We start from the raw sequence: 18,228 nt of genomic DNA, 5'->3' as shown, positions 1-18,228 counted from the left end.
TCAGTATGCCCCATGCTCATCAGAGCAGGGAAAATCTCTTTTAATTTGAAGCTGGAGAGCTATCCATATACAGGAGAAATTTTTGGGAGTGACCTCTCAGCCTCACACACAACCCAGCTCTTAATTCCCAGTGCTCTCACACACCCTCCACTCTGAAAGCCTGGAAAAGAACAATTTAAAGTCTGAAGGTCCCATGGGCTGAGACAGTTCTCAGAGCATTTACAAAGGTGGGGGAAAGCGTCTCCTAGACTTCATTTCTCACTTCTTGCCCTTCATCAGAGAGTTCTGTGGGACTGGAAGCAGTGAGGTGGTGTCTCCTTTCTCTCCATCATATAAGGCAACGTTCACCTCCTCAATGTATCCGCAAGAGGCAAAAGGGCTACACTCCTTAGGTCAGAGGTAGGTTGCTTTGAATTTGAAACATCTGATGCCTTTATTCTCTCCTTGGTTGGCTTCCAAATCAAATCCATCTAGAAAAGTCCTGAGGATCTCTAATGGGGAAATCAGAGCAGACTTGCTAAGTTTTGGTAAAACTTTTTAACCTGAAAGATAACAGAAGAATATGCAAAAGTCTACAGAACGAGTGTTTAAAATACTTTTCTCCCAAAGAAGACATATGTTCTGTAGCTGCACAATCAAGTGCTTCCAGACTCTTGGGCCAGCAGAAATGGAAGGCATTTTCTTCAGAAAAAGTCTGCCCTCAAATATATCTCTCAGCAGCCTGACAGGCCCAGTTCCAAAGAACAGCAATGGCAGATGTTTCAGGGGATGCCTGTCAATTAGCTAAGCAGTGAAGCCTGAAAAAAAAGTTTACAAGCTTGAAACTGAGATTCCTCTCTGAGGAATTAGAGGTGATTTGAGTAGCCACATAGTGGTGTGAATGTCCTGCAAACAGGCCAACCCAGGACAGAGAGAAACCACACACAAATACTGCCATCACACTGGAAGGTCTCTCCTGACTCTAACTTTGCTGCATCGTAGGTCTTGGCAATACTTAGGGATAGCTGGCTAAAACACATAGAGAGGAAGCATTCGGGTCCCCTATAAACAACATGGAGCCTGTAGTAAATGAAGATCTGAGTGTACAGTGACTGAGCAGCTTCACTCCAGCTTCCACGTTTTGTGGTGTACTAATATCGTTCCCTGATAGGGGCCTAGGACCAAAACACTGCTGTGTGGGGTAAGCCACAGAGTCCACCCGAGGAGTGGGTAGGTATGTGGAAAGGCAAAGGCCTTTCTTACTCTCCTCTCCAGGTGCTGTTTGCAAGCACAGCTATGCTCATCTGGCTTTAGAAGAAGATGAGGAGTGTCTGTAGTTCCTTCCAGTGGGTTGCAGGAGCTGAAGAGCCATACAGATGAAAGGAATTTTCCCCCTCCAGCTTTGAGCAAAGCGTGGTGTTTGGGATTCATGACTCAGGCCGTGATTCATGCTCTGGTCTCTTCTCATTGCCAGAGCAGTGTGCTGCTGCTAGACGAGGGCAGAGATTGAAGTCAACAACCTACCTCTGAACAGAGAGGAGAAGGAGGAAGAAGAAGGAATTGCTCACCAAGTGAGCAATGAACAGGCAGGCAACACCTGGGGTGTTTTCCACTTGTATTTACCTTGCCCACAGCTCTGACCTGGCTGGCTCCAGCCGAGGGTGTGAGCAAACCTTTGTTCCCTGTTTCCCTCAATGGGTGAGCACCCTGAAAGATTTGTTTGCTTTTCAGATTTGAATACATTCTCACACTCAAAGTGAAATAGTCAAACTTCTGAACTGCAGAAGGGCTCAAGGGAAACCAGTGGGGAAATCACTGGCATTCAAGCAGCCAGCCAGCCGGCCAGCCACGGCACTCAAAACTTGACGGGGATTTCCACACAGCCTATCACATCTAGCCTCAGTTTCTGTCTGCTTTATGCAGTTACACAGTACACCTTGTTCTCCCTATGCTATAAAAGCCTGGTACTGGGGCACCAGAGCAAGCACCTCTGTTCAGTGCTGGTGCAAGGCTGAGTATGCTGTGTGGCGAGAATCGCACTGAGCACTGACTCCACAGCACCTCAGATCTCCTGCACTTTAGCTGAGGATCTTTCTGTCACTTATTCCATTCAGACTAATGATAAATGCAAACTGGACCTGCTGTACCCTTTACAGAAGGGCCAAAGTGAGTCCTGAGACAGGTAGGTTGCAGCGGCACCAAGGGAAACGCAAAGCTTTAACACAGTCCCGCAGCAGGCTGGGGTAGGCAACAATGCAGAGGGAGGATTTGCTTTTGAGAAAGCTGGTGGGGTTGTGCAGACAATGATGTGTTCAGGCCTGGTACATGCAGATATAAATTATGAACTACTGAGCTGCGATTAAATCACTTGTAAAAAGCGATTCTGCTCTGTACTTTTACACACGGAAACTTATCTTATAGTTGACCTTACTGTACTTAGACCTAGAGAAGTCCAGTGCTTTGCTGAAACACAGGGTTTGAATAAGGATAATCTAGCATAACCTAAATAGATAAGCATGTTTAGCTCAGAGCCCAAACAGCTGCTAATTGCTAAGGAAAATGGGCTCAGGCACTGCCTGAAACCAGCTACGTTTCTGAAACTTTCCAGGAGCTGTTCTGATCTTGGCCAGCACGGTTTCTGTTTATATCACGAAGAGTCAGGCCATTCACTCCTGCCTGTGGGTTTTCTGGGGAAAGAGCAGGATTTAGGGTTTCGGGAGTCTTTTGTGCAGAGTGCTGCCATCTTATGGCTACTCTGTTACGGTAGGGTGCAGAAATTACTACTTCAAAACTTGTATGTGAAAAAGGTATTCAGGTACTAACAGCCTCATTACCTTTTAGCAATATTTTGCCTTACTACATATGTAAGGACCTTTGGAGGTATTCAGATCTCTGTTAAAAATTTGGTTATTTATGTTATACTACACTTGCAATCTTTTGTTAGCATGTTTTTTTTCCAAATTCCTACCTCATCTCTCACAGCAAACAGAACATGACTTCTAGTGTCTCTGTTAGAACCTCAGTTACATGATTCTGAAATGTCAGAAATTGTTTCCAATATCCTTGTCAGTATAAATTATTTCTGTATTTTGAAAATCTTGCCTTACTTTTATGTGCGTGTCTCTTATGGAAGTAGAAAGGAAATTTAAATCAACAGCGTCTACTCACATGTAAACAGAAACATTGAAAAAACAATCTTACATAGAACGATTAGTGTAGTTCTTAAAGAACTGGTAAGAAGTGTTAATATTATATATCTAACTAAAAGCATGCAAGACTATGAACATGTAAATAGAACCATCCCTAAATAAAAATAAAATCAACTAAATCAATTCCAAGTATTTTGGATAAGTAATAACAAAAAGATAAGGCAAGGCAGATCTTCCCTAACAATGCTTTCCAGGAGTTCAAAATGATTGATCATGTAAATACTGTCAATGATTTTTGGTCCACTGATACATTATGCTTCTTATCTTATACTTTCTACCATGTGGTTGTGCTTTGGTTGGACACTTAGCACACAGGATTCCATAATCTTAAACCAATTAAAAAAGAATTCTTCATATTTTGTAGCATGTCAATATGCCATGGGAGGCCATAGAGTTGTGCTTTCTATTGAAACCAATAAATTAACAGAAATTTCAAATACTATTGCCACAACAGTACAAAGCAGAAGGCACAAGACTGCAAATGATCTCATAGATACTGAAGATGTGTCCTTCATCTTACAACTGCATTAATAAACTTAGAAAGAATCCATCACAAGGCTACTCAGACTGTTTAACTCTCTGGCAGGGAAGCAAATAGAAAGTGGCTCTACTCACCTTTATGGCCTATGCAACAACTAGGTCAATTCTGCATCATCCAATTTGCAAGCAAAGAAGTTCCATTTTATTGTGATATCCTCACCTACAGCAGTTTGTTCCTGTCACTAGAAGACTGTTTCAGGGACTTCACTCTTCTCATGGCTGGAAACCTCCTCAGCTCCCGCCTGGATGGACTGACTTCCAATTTATATCCATTTGTATTAATAACAACATTGTCTAGTAACTTAAATAACTTCTTTCCTTTCCTAGTATTTGCCCTGCCCTTCTTTCCCCTCCACTTGATGTATTTATAGATAGCAATTGTATATCCCTCATTCTTTGTTTTGTCAGCTACTACTACTACGCATTTCTTTCAGTGCTCTTTCCTACTGATGGGCAACAAACCATACACAGTACCCTAGAAGAGCTGTGACCAGTGCTTTGTACAACAGTGTCCTTACTTAGCGCGCTCCTCCTTAAGTCTTCTGCATCATACCTAAGGAGAGTAATTTCTGCCTTTCCCATGGCTCCATCCCAGCCGTCTCAGCATCCTTCTATGACTGACCAAGACATTATGGTCCTTCGCTTGACCATCTGATAAACCACAATTCATAATAGAAACCATTTCCACCTCAGTTGGTGTGTGGGCTGGCACTTGTGCTATTAAATTCTACCCCACACCTCCAGCTCTCAAGTTCCCCCACAGTGTGTATATATAATGTTATGGATATTTTTCTCATCTGACCATGCTACTTTTAGCAGCAATGAAAGTATTAATACTTTCAGAGACTAGCTTAAAGTCTGATGAAAGTCTCTACCAAAACTTTAGGTAGCCCAGTAATTCTCTTTCCAGAGCAGATGATATCATACATACATGTCACCAGCCTTAACACATTGTATTAAGTATTTATAGCTTTCAACCTATTTTCTCTATTTTATCTCCACACCCTTATTTATTCTTTCTTGCAAGAATGTGTACAAAAATTCCGTTATTACTCAGGTCAGATTAATGAAGCTGTAGATGTGAAGTCATTTTTTCCTCTGCTCCTTTCTCATTTGTTTTAGCAGATCTTTCAAGAAAAGCTTGTTCCTCTACCTGAAATTTTTGCTCATTCTTTCAGCATTTTGCGATAATGGACATCATTCCACTATGGGCCTACTAAACTCTGGATTTACTTTTCAAGATTGCAAATATTAGCCTTTATTTCTGCAGATTCTTCCCATCCTGATCTATTTTTATCTATGATCTATACCATCCTCTTCATAGAAAAGAAGGAAAATAATTCATTTGGCTTGGGTAGTATCCACGCAATCTTTAACCTCTATCCCATCCTTACCACGTACTAGACCCCCCTTTATTTGTGTGGTAGAAGAAATTTTCAGTCTTTCAAATTTTGCTTACAGATGGTAACTCTGTAAACTTGACAGATTTGACTGCACCCTCTGCTTTGTGGCTCCCAAGATACCATTTTCATTGATGACCTTGCCAGTGGGGTTTTCTTCTCCTATGACTTTCACTCTCTTTGCTCTCTCCTAATACCTGTTTTTTTTCTTTAAGGATTTATTCATCCAACAAGGTGGATGAATAAATCCAGAGTGTGAAGGTGGACCCTTAGCTCTCTACTTACAGTGCAAAGTGCAAAATTTAAAAATACTATGAAAATTAAAGAGATTCTAATATTCAGATTTGGAACCTCCATCCACTTGACATCACTAACTAGTTTCTTTAGGTGCAACACTTCAAAAGGACAAATTTTGAGAAATCAAACAATCTATTCCTGTTTCTTTCACTTATTTTCAATTTAATCAAGTTGGTATAACTTTAGCTAGGTTATTTTCTACAACCAGCTGCTCTATGTCATCACTAGCTAACAAAGACCACCTAGAATAGCATCATAGTAGTCCAGTGACTGCTTAATGATGAAATCTGCCAGCTATTACACCCTGGAATAACTGGCTCTACCGTTATCAGTAACATTTGCTTTATATTCTATTTCTGAGCAGTTAAAATCTCCTACAATGAGACAATGCCTGGGAGTTGATCTTTCATGTTTGTAGTCATCTGTGTTAGATATATGTGTAACAGTTCCTTAGCGGTCCTTCAAAAGACCTTTAGTTTGACAAATTCCATTCTGCCCATGCCACTTCTCCCCACCTCTGTAGGCGGCTTCATTGTTACCAAGTCATGCCTCTATACCTCTGGTTTTATTTTTAGTTTTCTTAAAAGCTCACACATTGATTCAAGTGCATTTCAATCATAGATTACCCATCCACTAGAATCTGCTATTCTTTGAAGACCTGGGGTCAGCCCAGGTGCTGCAGTTCTAGCCTGTGCCTCCACACAATTTTCATACACGAACATCTCCGCTCATCTATGATAATGTGTAATTTTTTAAACTACGTTGCTCACATCCCTTTTATTCCTGACATCTGTGCCTTTCTCAACACATTCCCACCAGTGTCAGTCCTGATTTTTACTGTCCATTTTGCTCCCATTTGGTATTTTAGAGCCAGGCACGGAAGTTATTTACAGCTGTTCCCCAACTTCTCTCCTAATTGCTAGCTTACAAACATTTTACTGATTATACTGATACATAGACATATATTGTTACGATGTGTTATTTTGTGGCATGCTACATGTTGTAATCACATTATACTATATTGACACTAGTTATAGCAATATTGGTTTCAGAAAATTAATACCATATCTTCTTCGATGGAATTCATCTAGTTTGTGTGAAAAATCCTCTTTCTTCTCAAATGCCTTACAACACTCCTCATAACATCAATTCTTAAAACATCTGCTGCACTTTATTATCTTGCATGCTTTAACACACCCTCTTCAGGAATGAAATGCTGCAGTGGGAGCTTTTCCTTTTGAACAAACCTTCTCAAACAGATTTCCCCTGCTTTGTGTTCTTCTTAGTGCTCCCCTCTGTCTTTTATGCTACAGTGTGAGCTGGTACAAAGTTAAGTTTCATCCCAGAGATGATTGCATTGCCACAGATGCTAAAATACCTTCAGTTTTGTAAACTGAATAAATGAAAAAACCTTCATGGACATACTGTGTGTGCATCTGCCTGGAATACAATCATTTCAGCTTGGAATTATGCTGTAATAGTACTGCCGACTTCACATTTATGGGGTAGATTTGAAATAGCTTCAGTTAAAATAAATCCAATTTTGAATGAATGAGGTAAAGCGAAAGCTTGAATATACTAACTTGAGTAACTACATGAGATGTCTCATCAGTTCTCTTGGAGGTATTTTAGTCATTGGAAATTAATCATTACCTGAAATTATGTGAAAAACCTACTCAAAGCCAGCCTACAACATAGTGTTATGTTAGGGAAGCAATGCAGATGCTGAGTCATAGCTGTCAGTTATTTATTATACTTCTGTCAGTTATGATGTGATTCTTTCAAAAAATCATGTTTTGCTTTTGATTTATAGTGAGATGCTGATCTGGTGGGTGAGACTCTCAATTAGAGCAAGATCCTGCCCACCCTAATCTGGGGAGACATTTGAGTGTCTAGCTACCATAATGTTGCTGTAAAATTTTAAAGCAAAAATGTACCTAAGGGTGAAGAGGGTAATAAGTGAACATTAACTTAGAAGAGGGATCTGAATACCCTTTTACACCAGAGAATGGTAGCTGTGCTCAGTAATGTCTGAGAGCAACAGCAGAGACAAAGGAAGAATTAAAGCAGGTGAAATACTCGTCTTGTGGTTGCAGCAGGGGAGTGTGCCAAGCCATGAACATGGTGGTAAGCAGACCTCCAGGGAGCACCAAACACAGGCCTTGGGCTAACACACAGGATGTGCCTCACTGTGTGTTGTATAGACACAGTCAAGAACAAAGCGGTTCTTAATGTGGGCGCATCAGGTGCTTACTGCTGCACAGAAGAAATCTGAGCCAGAAAAACATCAATACAACGTATCATTTGTTCATTTAATTCTTCAGCTGTCTTTCTGGACTTTGAAGCTAGGGAAGTTCCTTTCTTATTCTGTAGTGTGTGAACTTTCCTGCATGTAGGAAAAACACAAATGCCCTCTTCTACCTGGGTCATGTTAACCTGAAGATCAAAGGGGATGGGTACATGACCTACAAGTCAAAATCATAGTAACAATTTCAAGCAAGATTATCTAATAAATAATGCCATCAGTGGATTGAATATGCTAACAATGTCTTGTGGAAAGTACCTATTTAACATGTTCTCATGATGTCTTCAATTTCTATCTCATTCTGTGAAAGTTGTTCAGTATTTACGGTTCTAAACGTATACAAAAGCAAACAAAAGATTGCAGTTATTTATTCAGACTGTGATGACACACGTAATACCTGCAGCAGTCACATTACTGATAAAACCACTCTTGTTTACTCCATCTCCCACATCAACAGTTTGCTCCTGCAGCATAATAAAGCCTACCTTTCCCTCATCCTGAGCTGATACTTATGTTCTCATGTGTTCCCATCTGATTCATCCTTGCCATTTTTATAGGAGTATTTTCTTTTCTTCCCCTGCTGTCTCAAAAAACCCCTCTTAGATTTATTTGCTATGCTTGTGTGTTGAGTAACAATAGTTTGATTTAGCTCATGCTTCTGAACTTATGTATTAATGAATCTTTCAAGACTTGGCCTTTTGCTTGCATTCTTCTAAGTTCACAGTCTTCCTAGTATGTAATTTTCCTTATGAGCCTGATACTGTGCTTTTTCTGTTGTTACAGTGACGCTTGAGGAAGGTTGTTCCTTGGAAGAAAGGAACTGGTCAAGGCTCAGGGTCAGAGCATCACAGGCATCACCAGGACAGCCTTCCTGGCTGAAGAGATTCCTCTGACAAATGTTTTTCTGTTTATAATGTCTATTAATACTCTGAATGCACGAGCATCATGAAGACCTTGATTCAATTCTACAAAGACAGCTGGTAAATATTGCCAGAAAAATAACAGTCCTGTGTCAGGAACAGAGGGTTTCCAAATCTGAGCCTGAAAGCCTGGGTGGAGAACAGACAAGCACAGGAGACATGGAAACCAGGAAAAAGGTCAGAGAGGGAGCAAAGCTTGCTAAAGGTGATTTTAAACAACCATTTGAGGTATTGACTGTGGTTTTAATATCCATTGCCACTGGATGAGATGAACTGCAGCTAGCATGGCACTATGGGGCTGAAGAGGGTAAGAAGTATCTTCTAGGAATTATAAAGATCATTGTTACAAGTAGGTTTTCTGCCCTGAGGAGAGACAGCAGCATTTGCAGTCCTACCCTCCAGACGGTTCTGCTGAGAGAATTAAAACCAGTCTCTATATGAAATTAATAAGACACCTCTGCAGACACAGCCAGGAGGCTTTATCACACAAATGGTGTTCCCAGGTAGCCTGGCAAGGTCTCATTTCAGGGGCAGCTAGCACTAAGTGAGACCTCATTTTGATCAGGCTCTACCTCTCAGCTGACAAGGCTGCAAATGGACAAGTATTGCTTTGTCACAGCCTCTAGGCTGTCTGGGTGCCAGCAATGGGAAACAAACCCTCAGTTTTGCACTTCTCTGCCCCAAAGAAAAGGATGAGAACTGTTGCAAGAGCAGCAATGCTCCTGCTCTGCCTGTTTGCTGAACCCACCCCAGCTGCTTCAGTTGTTACTGAAGAAAAGTGCTAGGCAAGCTTATGGGAACATCTGATGCATTAGTTTTTGTTCTCTTATACATAGGATAGCAGAGAACAAGTTGGATGAGAGTTTTGAATGCCAATGAGATGCTGACCAGGTCACAGAAGTCTGATTTAAGAGGGGTATTCCTATCCTCCTAAACTTTCAAAATGAAATCTTGCTAATGACAGAACAGACATCTTGGGACTTTCCCCAAGCCCCTTCACTCGTAACAGATAGCATGAATGTTTTAATTAAAGCTTTGACAGAGAAGTAGATCGGTTCTACTCTATCATTTCCCTTTCATGGCAAGCTGATGCAGATTGCCAGGTTGATGAGATATATCAATATTATAAGACACACCATGTGTCAGGCTGAACACATTAAAGCCTGATGTAAAATTTTAATGTAGATCATGAATCACTTAAACTTATTCAGCCATCCATAATTAACATGGAAAGTATGAGTAACAAGGGCTTCTTTTGTTTTGCTTTTATACAAGCAGGAGAATGAGGCACCTGAACAGAGATATATATGGGACAACAATTTTAACTCTGCTCATGTTGGAATGGCTCAGACACTGAGATCACAATGCAGAAAAACCAACAAAATACTAAAAAGACCTCACCCTAGCTTTCTGAGAACAAAAATTCTGACAACTTGATTTGGAGTTGGCTATTAAGACCATCAAATCTTGTAAAAAGAAAAGTATCTGCATACACAACAAAAACAACCCCACACACATTTAAAAGAAGTTGTCCCCCACATCTCCCAAGGAGAGAACAGATAATGTTCCAACTGAATGCTATTTTACTCAGTTCTTCTCTTTTTGACCATTTATTAGCATTGTTAGCTAAATTTTCTTACAAAGGTATTCAACCGTAAAATTATTTTTTGTTAGATCTCAACCACAAACTCAGTCGATAAAGTGCACTGAAGAGTCATTGACTTTGCCGTCACTAACAAGGACTGTAGGCCTTACAAGTTGTAATAGGTATTTACATGATCTTACATACTTTGGATGATATGTTACCACGATTCATCATTCTTTATCCGTATTTTTGCTGATTTTGTTTCTCTAGTACTTCTCGTCAGATTAACAGTTTCCCTTTCTATTTCAGTAGCATAGAAATATTCTGTCCTCAGAAAAAAAAAGGATTATTTTTTTCCTCCTTATTGTAGGATGTGCGTTGATGAAGTATCTGATGATGACATTCACTGCTGACTACTATTAAAAGTACTTGCTGCAATAAGATTACTCATTCACTTTCTACACATTTTTGGTGAGCCTGTGTACCTCAGAACCTGCATCTGTCACGGGGGACAGTGCAGAAGCACTTGCTGAGCTCTACAGCTCTGCAAGGAGGAAGAGGACCTGGCATCCTGAATAGCAATAGCTCTAAAAACCATTGTTGAAAAATCGCACAATCATCAGAGATGGGCGCATGGCAAAAGCAGCGCTGAGAGCATTGCTACCATAGACGCAAGTAACAGGTTTATTCATAGCACTGCTTTTCCCCAGGGAATGGCGTCTTGCGACTGACTTCATTAACTGCTGACAGCAGACAGACTGCACTGTGCTGGGAGTGAAAGGGAAACACTCATCAGATGGCCACAGCCACAACTGAGGAAACGCACAGAAGAGATAACTGGCAAGTGTGGGGCTTTCCTCACTGTTCAAAAGAAGTTAGTCATATCCCCAAATGTAATGATTTATTCCTTTCCTTTCTGTAGGGCAATGCTCTTGTGCACAGACTTGCTTTTTGAACAAAGGGTGCTGTTCACTGGGCTCTTTGAAACTTCCCAGGCTGTGGAAGGTGGGGTCTGAATTCCAGATTGGTTGCTAATTGTAAGGAAACCCCCTAAATATATTGGTGGTGTTACTTTTAATAGTCAGAAGACACCTAGCAAACCTTGTTACCTATCAATCAATGCTGTCCTGTGTTTGACCTCCCACACAGCATGCAATAAGCTTCCCTCACTGCATGGCCAGCAGGATGCATACTGTCTTTGGTGTCCGCAGTGCATTTACTCACAGAAACAGGGTTGCACAGCCCAAATGACCTATATTCTTGGAACCAGGGAGCCCCACTCCCACCATAAGCTTAAAAACACCCATCTCTACTGAACCAACCTGAGAATGTTTGCCTCTAGGTGATCTCCATACCCTAAAGATCATACTAACAGCTGAACAGCTGATAGCTGAAACACAAGGGTTTTGTACACATAATTGCTTCTTTCTTTGCTCCAAAAATACATGGAAAAACCACATTTCCTTACCTGCCATTCCCCAGTATGCATGAGCATCTTTCAGGGGCAGAGAAAACTCTCCAATGTTTCAGGTGCCCTTGCGCCGCAGCTCAGCTTTCCTTTGGATCACAGGGAACTTCTCTTTCTCCGCATGGCAGCTGCCTTGCTCCTTGCCAGCCCTGAAGCCAAGCCTCCTTGTTTAAAAGCACACCACCATCACGCTTCCATTTTCCCTGTGAATTATCCAGGCTCACTGGGCTTCTGTGTTTCAAGCATTAATACCTTGATTATTGGCTCTCTTCAGCACAGTTTTTACTCTCCAAACCCTATCTCTACCAGAAAGTTTCAAGAAATCTGGCCTAAAATGCCAGTGAAAAGTCCTATTCTTCCCAGAGGAAACACTAATAGTCCTTCATAACCAAGCAGGCTATTTATAGGAATGGTGACAGTGTGTCTAACCCCACAGTACGATGAGCATGAGGCAGTCCACACGAGACATGATGATAGGGGCTGTTCATAAAATCAAGTGGAAATTCGTGTGCTGTATGTCAATAGTGATTTAAGCAATTATTTTCTTTCCCCACTACAGAGGGAAGAAATAAAAGCCCTCTTAGCACAGGGACACGCAGCACAATGCCACTGGAATAATTAACCCATTATTTTTAAGAATAACATTGAAGCTATTCTGATTTCTGGAAGTTTTATATTCACTATAATTCTAACCCACTCTCTTTCTGCAGCGCAGTGCTTCCGCCTCTCATGCAATTGCTTTTTGCTCAGATCACACACACTTTCTGAAGGTGTTTCTTCCCCATAAACTGCATTGCAGGTTTATCTTGACAGACCCAGAACTAGGCTCTTTGAGTAGCAGAATACAATTAGTTTGGGATAAACAACAGATGAATCCCAGACAAGCCCTAGACAAAACCAGAAGTGGCAGGGAGGCAGAATTACCTTAGGGAATAAGCAAGGAAGCATCAGTACCAGCTGGGTTGCGAATCAGAGCAGGAAACAGCTATAACACTCTTTTCTAAGGTACTAAGTGGGAAGCTGGCATGAAGAGCAGAAGCATCCTAATATATGTATTGTTTCCCTGAGCAGGAGATGAGGAGCTGGGAAAACACTGTAAGAAAATGGGAAACAGAGAGAAAGCAGGCAGGGATGAGATGTAGGGTTAAGGATACACTTAGTAGATGATTGGAAAAACCTGAGAAGAGGAAGAGAAACAGGCATTACTTGGAACAGGGCTGGGAGCTGCAGTGCCCAGGGCACCCTGTGGTGGCATAGGGGGGTCAGCATTGCAATGGCCTCTTCGCCACAGCCAGGGTACCTTGCTACAGGGACAGAGGAGCCCCCCCCCCCAAACCTCAGGGGCCTCAGCCCCGCTCTGGGAAACCCTCACCACCAGTACTGCCACTTTATCTACAGTAATAAATCAAGCCACCACCCCATCCCTGTGAGACTCAAGTAGGAAGGCAACAACTGGCTCATGCTCCACCCTCCCTCATCACATCCACCCCGCCCTGCCTAGGGCACAGCGCTTTGGACTGATGCACGCAGGTCGGGAGGCAACGGGGCTCTGCGCTGACTCGCCCTGTGCTGCAAGCACATGGGTGTGCTGCTGCAAAATAAACACCCAGTATTGCCCTCTCCCCTCCCTGCCTCCAAAGGAATGAGGTCCCTCCGCAGACTTCATTTGCGTTGTGCCTGAGGGTGACTCCCACCAGCAGCTAGTGGCACAGCTGTGGTGTTCCCTGGAGGGTGGGTGATGTAGGGTGCTGCAGGGCATCCCCACAGAGCTCTGCCCACTCTAGCTCTGCTCAGCCTGTCCCTGTCCTGAGCTGCTCTTAGATGGGGCCACCTGAGATGCAATGTGGCACTTGGTCAGGACTATGCCTGGAGAGCAGACCCCAGGAAGGTACAGCATAGGGACTGCTGGAGGTTACTTTACAATGTCAGTATCACCAATGCCTGCATCTGCTTTTTACAGAAAGTTGCCATGGGCTGGAGATGGCTCTGTGTTCAGTCCGGCCCCTGCTGGGGTGTGAAAAGGCAACGGTAGAAAGCAATTTCCTCCAAGAACGTCCAAGCTGTGGAGGTGTTTCAGAGGGAAGGGGAACAAACAACAAGCAGAAGAGCTTCAAGGAGCATGGACCCGAAGTGGAATTGATAGGAGAGACAGTCAGGTCAGAATAGGAGTATGAAGTTGTACGGTAAGAGTCTCTTAGAATTGGACGTAAAAACTAGCAGAGGACAAATTCTGCTCTGAAGGAACAGTAACACTTGTTCCCCCTTATAAACCCACATCATGGCTTTTCTTTAATACCTCCTTGGAAGCTAGTTAGGGCTTAAAGTTGTATACTGGCAGTTGGTTAAGAGGCCAGAAGAACATGGATGTGGAAGGATGCAGCAAGAAAGCACACCACAATCCCCTATCCAGGAGCTGTGTGCACTTCCCTGTTCTCCCCCATTTCTGGCCGTCAGTTGCACTTAGTCAGATATAGTGAGTTGCAAATCACCTTGGCAAGACGTGTGCCACCAAGCAGAGTGTCTTCCATGTGCCGAAAGAACAAAAAGCTGCTCGCCACAGCCTAGGGGCATGAAATGAGGAGGGGCAGAGCTGTCGCACAGGCTGAATGAGACCCAGGGTGTTAGCAGCACTGTAAACCTCCCCTGACCTCACACAAACGCAGCAGTCCAGCTCCATGTAACAGGTGCTAATGTGCATTTATATGCATTTATATAATACAAATCATAAAGACCCTTTTCCTGTGCTTTTAACATCAATGTGGCGCTAGGACTGTGGCACACTAGGGAATTCTGTAACATCCCCTTAAAAAGGGAATTTAAAAGTCTACAGAATGACTTTCTAATGAGAATTAGGAATAAAACCTCTCAAATGAATTTCAGGGCCATGGTCAGTACAGTGGAAAAGTACAATGTACCATTATGATCTTTCTAGCGTTAAAGTACTGTTAATTTACCAAAAGATATTGGACCAAACCCTGCAGATACCATGTAAGTTACTAGATCTGAGAAGGTTTCTTTGTTCAGTTTTAACATTTTTATTTACTTAAATTACTGTAGTTTCTTCCTAAGTGCAGCTTGCTGGATTTTCCTTTCAGTAGAGTGATTCTAGCTGAAGTAAGTTTCACTACATTATTCTTTTGCTTTCTTTTTTAATCTGATGATTCAAGGACAGGTATGCAGACTCTGACCAGCCAGGATGCCAGATACATGCTGGGGAGGATAGAATATCCTCTTTTCTCGTTGGTTTTCATATGGGACCCACACACGTGTGACTCAGGTTGACAGTACATTGTTATGGCACTTACCTTTGGTGCACCGATTCAGTACTGAGGTTGCTGGAAATGGTAATTGTGAGCTGTACTCGTCCCATGGGTGGCATCTGCTTTCCCTTTTCGGAGGTAGTATTGCATAAACAATGAAGTAAGCCGAATTTTGACTTTGATACATAGATTTGCCATCTAATTGGTGGGACTGAGCCAAGATTAAAAAAATATAGATATTAACAGAATAGTGTGATTAATGGCTCTGGGGAAATAATTTTTAGAGCTGTCTCGGTAGCAGTACCTGAGAATACATTTAAGGGTTTGGGGGTTTAATTATATAAAAAATCCGCCTGAAAAGAAAAAGACTGTATTCTCTTCTGTACTGGGTTTGCCAAAACACCTTCCAATAGAGATGGTTGGATTTTGCCTTTGATTCCTGAAGGAATACACTGCTAATAACTAGAACCAAGTTTGTCCTTAGATATGTACCCCAGGGGAAAAGACTACCCAGGCTGTTTGCAGTGCTAGCAACTTATCGCTGTATTTTTCCTTTTTATTCATATAGGCACAGATGTAAAAGGTTAATTTCCTTCTTAGATGAAGATCTGAGGCTGGATTCAGCCCATATTTAAGTCTGTAACTTCTAATTCTGTTGATTGATTTTATTTCTTCAGTAATCCATAAGGATCAGGAGTCGTGGAAAAGAGGGAAAGAGGATGTTTGTTAAACACAACTGTATGTGCCTTAATACACAAACAGTAAGACCAGAAAATGTTTTTCTTGTAATTAAATGCAGTCTCTCCACACCCCACCCCCAATTCACTGCTTTTCTTCAGAGCAAATATTTATGTGTAATATACACTTTCCTGAAGAAGGTAAAGATTGCAGCTGAAAGAACAGTGGTGGTAAAGCAGAGGAGCTGATATGCAATGGACAAATTACATGCAAAATTAGTTTTGACAAGCTAAGTGAGATCACTGCTTATGACAGCCCACCTTAGTGACCATATTGAAATTCCCTAGATGCATCCCTGAGAATAAAAACTGCTTGGCATAAAAAGTCTAGATATAGAAGCCCAACAAATCCCATATGAGAACACCGTCAGAGCATGGAGGATAAACTCATGTTTACCCCTGCCATGCAAAATTAAGCAACAGAAGTACCTGAATATTTTATGGGACAAATTCTTCTGATGTATATTTATTCAAGATAATCTATGGCTAAAACTTTGGGTCAAACTAGTGCTAAATTAAGTCTTACAACACTTCAGATGATGATGGGCAAGTATTACCTGTATTTAATTTGTAGATACAAAAGATGTTCGAGGTGGTGGTAGAAGTAGTACACGTGTTACTTTTATTACAGTATTACCTCAATCAGAAACAGAACTTTGTGGTAGGAATTGCACAACTATCGTTAGATACAACTCATACCTGGAAAATCAACACAAGTTAATTAATTTGACAGCAAGAGAGGCACATTTTGGGATGCATACTGTTGCTAGAAACATGACAGTGGGGATGGACTCAAAGAGTAATGGAGTAAACAGCAGCACAAGAAAGTATGGAATAGCACAAGAGAGTATGGCCTGAGGAAATGCTACTGGAGTAAATGGACTTCTGCTCTTTGGTAAGTGGACTACTAAGCAGTGTGCTGGGGAGGCATGCAGGCACCATTAAGGGTCTGCTCCAGACCAAGTAGAATGTCATATATTACTGTTCAGAACAGAATCTAGTATTAAATATATGTAGCTTTATTTTGTCAGCCTGAGTGAAGTGAAATGTAATGCAGTATTAACAGTCTCAAAGTATTAATAAGGAAAATTTAGATCGGTCAAACTATAATTTTAATAATTATTAAACCAGTCAACTATTGTACCACACAGTGAACAACTACAGGTGTCATGTGAGACTGAATTCTTAGCAGACATCACAGATCATTGCAGTACAATTTCAGAGTTGCTTTTTTAAAGTGTTCTTAATGAAACTGAATAACTGAAAAAGCCAGAGTGTGTTTTAGGCTGCATAAATGGACCTTCATTCATGTTTAAAAAATAAAAGATATTGAGGTGATGCATAGTTACAGCAACCCTGACAAAACAGCTCAACTTCAAGCATACTATTTTCATAGCCAAAGCGATTTCTCAAAAGCCTTACAAAATAAAGGATATGCCAGTAAACCTTTCATGTTATTTACACAAATTATCATGAGAAATGAGCATTCACAGACTTATCTATATTTCAAATTAATTATGTTCTCTTTTGCAGTCAGCATCAGTATTTCATGAAGAAACTTGTTGGAACCAGAGAGTAATAATTTATAAATAAATGCTTAATTCATCAGTTGAATGTATTTTTTTTTTTTTTTGTATTCTTAGTTGCAAATTACAGTGATAGTAGGAACAGACCTAGAATATGTGCTACGAAGCCTTTAAACGTGCCTTGCACTAGTTACCATTCAGGACAAGCCTTTAAATTCAGAAAGTGCTATTCAGCATTCACATTACCAGGCCCATTGTCCAAAACCTCTGCTAGACGTATCATTTGTCTCTATTGTGGTAATAAGGAGATTCCTGGCATTCTGGTATTAAGAAACCAGAAGCAATATATTAGTTTTACTTTTCCTCTGCTATTTAAAAATGAACACATGATAGAGTACACAGCTTAGAAGACTATGGAGACAGTATCCTATTGAATGACAGCCTGTCTGGTTGATTTACATGGAATACCAAGTGCTTGTATGAGAAAAGGTTAAAATTAGATTGACGAGCAAATGTGCTACCAGACTGCTGGCTGACAAATGGCAAAGTTATGCCAACGTATTACTTATTCTGGAGGCACCCAAGAAGCAAGCAGGAGGATAGTAATTCATGTGCTAGAATACATTCACATTTAGCATAAACAGAGAGTCCTCAGGGTCTGCAACAGGAACATATTAGCTATACGTAATTTATGTCAACAAATAAGTCAGTGGAACAATTTCATTATTAGATATGGAATTTGAATGACTTGTGTTTTCTGAAGTCAAGAGAGGGCTGCTCTACTGTCATTTAAATTAGCTCAGAATAATGCCCTGTTGAATGACTACATTATTCTTCCAATAAATTGACTATTGTGCTACACCCTTCTTCCTCCCACCAGTCACACAATGAAAATACAGATTAGTCATGTAGCTTTTCACAGTGGCTCATAGATTATAGTCTGATTGTTTTTTGGTCACTGTAAAGAGTAGTCTAGGTCAGTGGTCGTAATTCCTCTGTCTT

At 41.2% G+C, this 18,228-nt stretch overlaps 1 protein-coding gene across 1 annotated transcript in view; it reads right to left on the bottom strand.

Moving 5' to 3' along the window:
• Window positions 1-11,923, bottom strand: part of ITGB6 (integrin subunit beta 6) — a 50,427-nt gene extending 38,504 nt beyond the window's left edge. Inside the window, exon 1 of the mRNA XM_065670607.1 lies at window positions 11,704-11,923. The gene's annotated coding sequence lies outside the window, so the exon portion shown is untranslated. The remainder of the gene's footprint in view (window positions 1-11,703) is intronic.
• Window positions 11,924-18,228: the final 6,305 nt, after the last annotated feature.

This window comes from Lathamus discolor, chromosome 3, assembly GCF_037157495.1.
Source record: "Lathamus discolor isolate bLatDis1 chromosome 3, bLatDis1.hap1, whole genome shotgun sequence".
Lineage (NCBI taxonomy): Eukaryota > Metazoa > Chordata > Aves > Psittaciformes > Psittacidae > Lathamus > Lathamus discolor.
This window is presented reverse-complemented; position numbering and strand designations above follow the sequence as displayed.